We start from the raw sequence: 10,057 nt of genomic DNA on the forward strand, positions 1-10,057 counted from the left end.
AATTAAAAAGGAAATACATTTTATATACAGACACATCAAAACAAATTTTAACTCCCTGCTGTTTCACATTCGTGCATAGGAATGAAAGAGCGAGGGTACCATTACTAAAAAAGATCAACTTACATTTAACGAACCTTTTATGTAGAATTCATGATTTCCACGTCTCTTTGAGTGTGGAAAACCATACTGATAAGTAACAAAGTGAAAGAAACCGATTGCAAAAAGTACCACAAAACTGTTAGGTCCCTGTCTCCAGCATACTCTCATGAATGTAGAAGACTACACGAGAGCTATCTGCGTTAGCCGTCCCTAATTTAGCATTGAAGGACTAGAGGGAAGGCAGCTAGTCATCACCACCCACGGCTCCTCCTTTATCAACTAATAGTGGAATTGACCGTCACATTATAACACCCCACTGCTGAAAGAGCGAGAATGTTTTGTGGGAAGGGGATTCGAACCCGCAGATTGCAAGTCGAGCGCCTTAATCACCTGGCCATGCCAAGCCTTTTCGAATTAATAGATTCATAAACATCCATCGACCGGATATGTTGAAAATAAAAACATTATATAAAGTCCTACCTTCTACACAGAAAATGTTAAAGTATTATATACAAAATGAACAGCTTACACAGAGTCAGTCGAGAAAATAACTTCTCGCTACCTTAATCTTGTCTATAACGTGGGCAGGTTCGTGATAACCTTTGGTGGCTTGGAGGAGGTCCTTTGATCCTGTTTCCTAAGACTTTTGATCATTGTCTTCACTAGTGCCGGTGGTCTCTCAAGCAAATGAAAATGCTTCAGGAATACTCAACAACAAGAAGTGGATAGTTAAGAAACAGGATAACGAGAAGCATTCAGGACTTGATCCTTTGTATAAAAGTCCAGATTACAATGTTAGGTCAGGCATGTTCCACCAGTCAAAAGTTCATCCGAGTGTGTAGGTTAAAGTGAATCTTAACGTGTGGTTACACCCCTAACAGCAGTTAGTAGCCAAGAAATGCGTCTACGGGCTTAACTTGTACTCACGCCCTGTAGAGCATGTATCCTGAGAACCTGGAAACTTCCAGAGCCCCAGGATTTTAGGGGTTTTTGCTTTCGGTTGTGCTACTCCATGTTCACTATTCTGTACAGGAGCATACGCCCCATTCTTCTTCTCATTGTCAAATTGTTCCTCAGACAGAATGCAGTACCAGTAGGAAGAAATAGACTGCATCTAGTTCCTAAACATTCACGCTGACTCGAGTTAGGCGTCTTCAACCATACCCTTGATCACAAGTCTTCAACAATGCTTTCACTGCCTTTCCTTATCGACTTACTTACAAGTAATGTACACGTTTTTGAGTCGAATTACAAGTCTTAATAACACAGGTGTTACTTTCCACTTCCCCTAGTACACAAACACCCTGCACTTTCATTGATTTAATACTGCATCTTGTAATGAAACAATGTTAAGAAAATATTCAGCAAATCTTTTATTTTTCTTATTTAAAATACATCAGTCGGGTTGACTCAAAATATTTCTATCACAAACAAATACAACACTGGGTGCACCACGTGTATATATTTCTCATGATATCTAACTACTCTCTGAGAATTTCATTTAATAGTTGAAATATTTCGATCCAGTTGAAATATTTTCTGCATTACTCTTTATGAGAAACAACAGGTACAACTGTGTTATCATTTCCTCTCAGTCGTAGTTTGAGCATATTTGTTAATCATATATCTTCCATGAAAATTTACTAGTTGCAAAACATTTCAATGTCAAAATTGAAAGATTATTTTTATGGTGTTAATTAAAATAAAAGGTACACAGTATTTTTGAATAATACTTTCTGAGTCGGTTATTAAAGTTATGTCATATTCATCAGTTGTTACCATTAAGATCAAATCCTTTATTTCTTTGCACTTAATTGAATAAATAGAGTTGTTTAAACACGTAAATACACCAGTTTGATTCTTTGCACTTTTTGGTTTACACAATTCTCTTGTAGCTCGTAAATCTATTATACTTCCAAGACAATTATATGTAGAACCTAGTGAGTACAGGACAGCATGATCCACAGAGTTATCACCATTCAGCTAAATTATGGGAGTGATTCTCCCAAAACGTCATCAGATGTTTTGCATCAGAAGATTCACTCAGTGGCTCAGAAAGAAAGGGTCGAAACACTCTCTTAGTCACTGACTTAACTTCATAATCAGGTGGAAATCACACTATCTAGTGATTACATTATACAGTGTGCATAACCTGATAGCTTTGAAAACATGGAACACCTCTTCCCTTTAGTCTGTGATCATAGAGATCAGTGACGGTCTTAAGTGTTGATGCTTGTGAAGATACTGATATCCTATGAATATCTCGTTTAGCGAAACTCTGCTCAATAGTTTAGAAAGGAAAGGTGTAACACCATTTCAGTCATTGGTATCTCACCCTAATAATTGACTTAGCTTATGAAGTAAAGTGGTAACCTGATGGATTAGAAAGCAAGGAACAGTTACTTTCTTTCAATCACTGATTGATTACTCGACCCAATTACCGTCTTAGGTTCTGCCATGTGTGCAAGAAAAACAGCTCTAACTAGTGGAGGTCATCCACCAGAAGAACATTCTGCTGTTAGATTAAGATGAAGTAAAACGTAAAAACGTGTCAAGTGTATCAGACTATTTCTTCCAGTCTTGTTTTTTATCTTTATACAGTAAATCATTGAAGAAATGTTTTATTGTATTTTGAGACTGGAGACAGTCTTACTTTTAAATGTTAATTTTGTACCTTTAAATATTGGTTTTCTTTTAACATCTTTGTTATCACAAAGTAGGTATTTAAATTCGATGACGAGGAACCCACTTTGAGACTAATAATTCTTGGAGACGGCTTGAATGGGTAATGTCAAAAACTTGTCGAAACGTTGTACATTTGCTGTTATGTTAAACTCATATTAAAGTTTTTCTTCATTACCCATTCAAGCCGTCTCCAAGCATTAAAAGTAGGTATTTATCAGGAACATCGATTTCCAGATAAATTTCTGGGTATTAATATTAAGGATGAAATCCATAATCACTGAAGTGTATATTTACCAAATCCATATCGTAAATCTCCTGAGGTGAACCTATCAGTTCAATAGATTTTGATACTAATTTAGTTTAGATGTTCTACTCGACGAGAACTTATTACTACTTAAATAATAGCAAATGTCATAAGCATAGTCAGTGACGTCGTTAGGCTCTGATACACGGGTCCCATGCCCCGAATCCTCAGTTCAGTTTGAAAAATCAGAATAGGAAACCATGATCGACATCATACTGAAAATTCCGGCGCCAATGGGACCGAGCCCATAATCTTTTAAGTACCCAGCGACGCCTCTGGGCATAGTCGAAGTGAAAGTTTGAGAACTCATATTCAAGAAGAAATACTTTTATTTGGATTGTTTATTCAAGAGTTAATGTTTTAACCTATAATATTAAAAGTTAAAGAATATATGAAATAATGGTTTGGACACTTTAATCAGTGTAATCTTAGCAGATTGATTCAAAAGCTTAAGCCATAAATCAAAGCTTGAACATCGTAAAGTTCAGGAAGTAAGAATTTAATTTTTCATTACAGTAGTTTAGTGACTGGTAAATGTATATTATAATTAATTGCTCAAACTTCGGCACAGTAAATCAAGAAATAGAGCTTTATTTTTAAACAGTAACTTAAAGCTAGAAGCATTTTAAACTGTAATCTTCTTTAACCCTTTCTTCCTTCCTCGAATTTTTTGAATTTGAATTTTAGTTTTCTATACATTCATGTTTTGTTATTTGTTAAGTGTGCCGGATTTTGTATGGGAGTCTTATACTCTCTAATTTACAGAGAAGAAATAAATAGTGTAGGGTGATTTGATTGTCTTTAAATTTTTAGCTCTTTCAGAATTCACCACAGAGTTGAATGAGAGCTAAGAGCCTAGCATATGTTTCCCCAGGAGCCTGTTTTAAGGCCATAAGCTAATTTCCAAATAAATCTAAGAACACTTAAACTAAGACTCTTTGTTTGTTTGTCTGTTTTAGAGCAAAGCCACATTGAACTATCTGCTGTTAAACTAAGACAATTTGCTCGTTAGTTTGGGACTTATAACGCTAAAGTCGGATTTTGATACCCATGGTGGACAGATCACAGATAGCCCGTTGTGTAGCTTTGCGACTGAAATACACCAACAAAGCTTTAAGAATTTTATGTCTTCTAGATTAAAAGATTGGATTTTTAGCATTCTTTGTTATTACACAAATAAATTTCACTGCAAAAAAATATAGTAATAACAATGGCACTAGCCTCTAACTGACAACTGTATTAAATTTAACCTTGACTAGAATCCTAACCATCTAATCAATGGTACTTAGAATTCTATCTTATATTTTAGTCAGTAAGTAATATGAGGTAAAACTCCTGTTCATGGTATTGTGTTTTTCTTAATAGGTATTTCACCCCATCGTGAGGCTTGATATGCAAGATTAATGTCATTTGATAGCTCGGTGTGTCTGCTTGTTATATAAGATTATCAAAGAAAATTATTTTTGATAAATTCTTTGAATATTTATTTGTTTACGCGATCTATTACTAGATTCTATGACTTAATCATAATTATAGTACACATTGCTAATTATTAATTTGATGCAAGCCTTTCTTGGATATTTAACGACAACGTATTTACCTCTTTTTGGAACAACAATAGAATCAAATTTATGATATATATATATATATCGACATGTACATCATAATTTCTCTGAACTAAACGTTACCCAGAAACTTTAACATACAATCTTGTAGACCCTATAGCATGGCTGTTTATTAATCGGTTATTACATACACCATTGGTTCAAAAGCTGTAGATGTAAAGAAAGTAAGTGTTGATTTATCACAAGGAGTATTGGTTACAGTTTCACTATACTTCCTCAAGAGTTAAACATAAAGCTAGAATTGAAGATTTGGACACCGAATTTTAAAAGCAGAGATTAAGGTTCGTATGTACTAATTGCGGACTTACAACGCTAGAAACCGGGTTTCGATACCCGTGGTGGGCAGAGCACAGATAGTCAATTGTGTAGCTTTGTGTTTAAGTACAAACAAATAAACAATGTAATAATTCTTAACACTCTGTTTCTAAATGCCTGTTTCAATATTTCAGAATCACACTACCTGTGTATATTGTAGACTTTACGTTCTGTATTTCGTCATTCAAGCAATAAAGGTTAAATTTTGATACAGTATTCCAAAGGATAGAAAAATTCCTATAGAAGGAATACAAGTTTGAATATCCCAGTCCAAAATGTAAAAATATATAAATTACCTCAGTAAAAATGGGTAGAGATCAGAAATGAAAGTTTTAATATCCCAGTTTGAAAGGTAAAAATCAGAAGTAAATGTTTGGATACCTCAATCCAAAAGATCAAAATCAGAGAGGACGTTTTGGATCTCTTCGTCACAAAGGTCAAAATCAGAAATGAATGTTTGGATACCCCAGTTTGAAAAGTAAAAATTAGAGACCAAGAATATCCCAATTTAGAAATCAAAGACGTGAAGTTTGTGTATCCCATTTAAAGGGGATTTCTAATATCTCAATTCAAGGGCTAGGAACTATATACAATTGAAAGTGTGGACATCTCAATTTAAAAATTAAAAACATAGTATAAACTTAGGTTTAGAGTTCTAAAACTAAAGATCGGAGTCCAAATATTCCAGTTCAGAGGCTGATGGGAAAAAAGAAATGAAAATGTGTACATCCCGACCATTCAAAACACTAGAGAATATCATAGTTTGAATATCTCAGTTCAAGGAGTAGGAACAAAATAAAAATGAGGTTTGGACACACTAGTTATGAAATAATGTTGAGATAAAGAGGTTTAGACACCCTAGATATGTAATACGGTTAGATAAGGAGGTTTAGACACCCTAGTTATGAAATAATGTTGAGATAAGGAGGTTTGGACACCCTAGATATGTAATAACGTCGAGATAAAGAGGTTTAGACACCCTAGTTATGTAATAATGTTGAGATAAGGAGGTTTGGACACCCTAGTTATGAAATAATGTTGAGATAAGGAGGTATAGACGCCCTAGTTATGTAATAACGTCGAGATAAAGAGGTTTAGACACCCTAGTTATGTAATAATGTTGAGATAAGGAGGTTTGGACACCCTAGTTATGTAATAATGTTGAGATAAGGAGGTTTGGAGACCCTAGATATGTAATAACGTTCAGATAAGGAGGTTTAGACACCCTAGTTATGTAATAATGTTGAGATAAGGAGGTTTGGACACCTAGATATGTAATAACGTCGACATAAGGAGGTCTAGACACCCTCATAACTAGGGTGTCTAAACCTCCTTATCTCAACCGTATTACATATCTAGGGTGTCTAAACCTCCTTATCTCAACATTATTTCTTAACTAGGGTGTCTAAACCTCTTTATCTTGACGTTATTACATATCTAGGGTGTCTAAACCTCCTTATCTCAACATTATTTCATAACTTAATAATGTTGAGATAAGGAGGTTTGGACACCCTAGATATGTAATAACGTCGAGATAAGGAGGTTTAGACACCCTAGTTATGTAATAATGTTGAGATAAGGAGGTTTGGACACCCTAGATATGTAATAACGTCGACATAAGGAGATTTAAACACCCTAGTTATGTAATAATGTTGAGATAAGGAGGTTTGGACACCCTAGATATGTAATAACGTCGAGATAAGGAGGTTTAGACACCCTAGTTATGTAATAATGTTGGGATAAGGAGGTTTAGACACCCTAGTTATGAAATAATGTTGAGATAACATTTCTTAGAACTACTTTTTGTTTTCTTATTTATTTTCATAGAAACATAAATATTGACTAGTTTATAACATTGTATCGACCCTTTTTTGTATCCCAGTGGATCAGCGGTAAGCTTCCGGAGTAACAATGCTAAGATCCGGGGTTCAGTTCCTCACGGTGTAAAGAGCACGGATAGCCCATTTTGTACCTTTGTGTTAAAAAACAACAATAATTAATTGTTTCTTATTTAGTATGCATCTAATAAGAAAACATGAAATAGTTCAAATAAAGATCACAAGTGTTTGGATGGTTGAAGAAGAAATACAAAGAATGTGAAGTGGGCAAGTCGTTGATTATAGAGGACTGACAGAAACGGGTGTAACGTAAAATGCACAGTGAAAACATCAACAATAAAGAAATCATGTATGTCGGTATCGTCCCACAGAACTTTGGATCCACAACAATACCGAGTCGTCATTCTTGCCTTTTAACCACTTAGGAAACGCCTTACATCTGAATTTCGGTTATAATGACATATTTAAGAGCATCATCTACGCTCCGTGGTCGTTAACCTCAGTTAAAGAATTCTATAATGAGAACGGTGTGTGAACAAACAGGTTAACGCGCGTGCATCGCGAGCGGAAACTGAAAGTTATTAAATAAAGACAGATGGAGGAATATACATCTATATACATCAGTTATGTGTATCTCATAGAAATCTCAAGTTGTCTATTGTAGAATAGCAGACGAATGTAATGTACAAATGATGTAAAATTATCAATACATTATACTAGTAGACTTTTTATCTTTATATCTGACTTTAAAAAAGCTTTACGGGTATGTATTATTTACTGCTAAATCCGACCGAAAACTTTTTTGTGCACATTTTTCTTACCACTAAAACAGACTAACAAATAGTTATACACTTTTTAGCTAGGTGTATTACAACTAAAACAGACTAACGAATAGTTAAACACGTTTTAGCTAGGTGTATTACAACTAAAACAGACCAACAAATAGTTAAACACTTTGTAGCTAGGTGTATTACAACAAAAACAGACTAACAAATAGTTAAACACTTTTTAGCTAGGTGTATTACAACTAAAACACACTAACAAACAGTTAAACACTTTTTTAGCTAGGTGTATTATAACTAGAACAGCCCCATATGTACATGTTATGGAAATTTTTGTGACAAGTACGATGAAGCGACAAATAATTAGATACTTTTTTTTGCAATGTGTACATTAATTTTGCGCAATTTTGTTATTACTAAAACTGTTTACTTGATGGATATACTCTTTGTTTTACAATATATATAATCATAATATATACAAAACATACGCTTCCAGTGGCATAGCGGTATGTCTACGGACTTACAACGCTAGAAACCGGTTTCGATACCGGTGGTGGGCAGAACACAGATAGCCAATTGTGTAGCTATGTGCTTAATTCCAAACAAACAAAGAAACAAAACAGACCTTCAGGTACTTTATATATTTTATACGTATTCATAGAGAACTCGGAATTAACAGTTAAAGTAATACATACTAACGTAACTTTAATCAGTAGGCTTAAAAACATTTTTTGTAATAAAAAGTATCGTTATTGCTAGTATACTTCAAATATTGTTATTAGTGTACTACCATACGCCTTCTGATTAAAATACAAGGTACTACATTTTGTTTTGTTTGTTTAACATTTTCGCACAAAGCCATGTATAAAAGAGCTACCTGCTCATAGACGTCCCTCACTTTGAGCCGATGGACTAAAGGGAAGATACCCACCACCAATATTAGTCTACTCTTCTCTGACTCAATGTGATTTGACCGTGACTCTTATAGTGCATTCACGGCCCCAGAGCGCGGAGTGCGTTTTTTCAGCAATGAGTAGCGAATCCAGAATCCCCGTTTTCGTAGTCCTGACGCAGCTGCACACGACCCAGAACTCAACGGTAAGCATAAAGGATTATAACACTAAAAACCGAGTTTCGATACCCGTTGTGGGTGCAGCACAAACAGCTCATTGTGTAGCTTTGTTCTTAACTACAACCATATAAACAAGTGTCTTATAAATTAATTAGGTACCTACACTATAACGATGCACAAATAAAAATATATAACAGACAGTGTTTAGAATTTATAGCATTTAGTTATTTTCTTTAACCATACGCACAATTAAGCTTTGCTTAATTAAAACTATATAAAGTAATTATCCACAAGCGTAGGGTTTTACTGGTGATATTGTGTAGAGTTCAGATCTGGACTGAAGCGGCAGTTTTAGTCGTTTAGTGTTATAAATACTTTTATTTCATCCAAAAATGGATAAAATAATTAAGATTACGTTACTCCAAAAATATAGTTTTGTCACGTTGTGTCGGAAAAACGTTGAGTAACAAACGCATCCAGCTACTGTCAAATGGAAGTTTTATTTATCGAAACTGTATATAAGCAGTAGCTACTGCCATTATATTGATACCATTCATTAAAAACTTGATTTACTGGGAATGACATAGAAAGTTATTCTGTGACACTAATGCTTCATTTTCAACTTACCAGCTTTACAGAGCTTTCTTGATGTTATGGTAAGGATTAAAAAAAAATATTCTTAACAAATGGCCTGGTATGGCCAGGTGGTTAGTGCGCTCGACTCGCAATGTGAGGGTCGCGGGTTCGAATCCCCGTCCTACCAAACATTATCGCTCTTTCAGCCGTGGAGGCGTTATGATGTGCAGTCAGTTCCACTATTCGTTGATAAAAGTGTAGTGGTTATGACTAGCTACCTTCCCTCTCGTCTTTCACTGCTAAATTAGAGATGGCTAGCGCAGATAGCTCTCGTGCAGCTTTGCGCGAAATTCCAAACACACCATTTTTAATCATTTTTTTGTTTGTATTTGTAATTTATTTTTTGTTAGTAAAGAATTTAACTCTTCTTATTGTTGACATACTTAAATGATGCAAAGCATATACTTACAAATAAGTTTGTTTGTTTGTAGTTAAGCACAAAGCTACACAATGGGCTGTCGGTGCTGTGCCCACAACTCGATTTTTAGTGTTATAAGTGTTCAGATTTGCCGCTTTGTCACTGGGGGCTATACACAACAACGTTGTGCTAAGGCAAAAGGGACAGTACATTTTCCAAACCGTTTATATCAGGGGTTTTCAACCACCCCGTGAAATGTACCGTATTTTTCGGAATATAAGACGCACCCTTATTTTGAAGACAAAGTTTTTGGGGCGAAAAAAGCTACAGTCGCATTTGAAAG

This window comes from Limulus polyphemus, unplaced genomic scaffold, assembly GCF_000517525.1.
Source record: "Limulus polyphemus unplaced genomic scaffold, Limulus_polyphemus-2.1.2 Scaffold751, whole genome shotgun sequence".
NCBI lineage: Eukaryota > Metazoa > Arthropoda > Merostomata > Xiphosura > Limulidae > Limulus > Limulus polyphemus.